We start from the raw sequence: 1,073 nt of genomic DNA on the forward strand, positions 1-1,073 counted from the left end.
GGAACTTGGGTTAATAAGGGAATGTATCATGTTTCTAATTTTGAATATTGGAAAATTTGGGTACCTACTCATGTAAAACAGAAAATTAAAAATTTCATATGCATTGATATGTTATTCTACTTTTTTTCTCTCTCTAATATATATATATAATAAAAAAAAAGAAGAGAAAAAGAAAAAGAGAAAAAAATATATAATATAAATAAATAAATAAGGGGACAAAATTACCCCAATGTTAAGTTAATAGAAGATCAATGCACATGTGATGAAATTAAAGAAAAATTGATACATGAGTATGTAATGCAAAAGTGAAGACTATGGGTAGCTAGGCATGATTCTAGAGTTATATAGAGTATATGTATGTTAGGTGAAAGCTTAGGTTAATTAAAGATTCAATTTATAAAGCTCACTTAGCCATATACAAATACCCTTACCCTTACCTTAGCCCCATTACAACATTGAAAAGACATCGTGATGTTTGCATTAGTATGCTAAATATTTGTTGATTGGTTAGAGGAAGAACAAGGTTTAGAAGGCATGATTAGAGAAGAATAGAGTGATTAACCCTAGACACTTGAGAGATTAGAGTGATATACATTACCAGTAAGGGTTCAATACTTAATTCTATGTTCCCTGCTTTCATGAGCTATCTTCTTACAAGTTCACTTGCTTTCTGTTGTATGATTTGAATTAGTGAAATCTGATTTATGTTTGTCTTGAAGAGCTTATTTACTTTTAACCAAGTAGGTAGAAATATTTTTGCATGTAGTTGCATTCATACAGATAAGTTGCATTTCATACATTCTATCATTCCTCTTCACTACTTTTATAGCTTCTCTTGAGCTTAGCATGAGGACATGCTATTGTTTAAGTGTGGGGAGGTTGATAAACCCATATTTTATGATATATTTTGTGCTTAATCTGAGTGATTTATTCAATTCTTCACCCACTTATTCATATTATTTGCATGGTTTTACTTTCCCTTCCTTATTATGTGATGTATGTGAAAAACATGTTTCCTATACTTTAAAATTAATTATTTTAATTACCTTTATTTCCATTCGATGCCGTGATTA

This window comes from Arachis ipaensis, chromosome B05 (genome assembly GCF_000816755.2).
Source record: "Arachis ipaensis cultivar K30076 chromosome B05, Araip1.1, whole genome shotgun sequence".
NCBI lineage: Eukaryota > Viridiplantae > Streptophyta > Magnoliopsida > Fabales > Fabaceae > Arachis > Arachis ipaensis.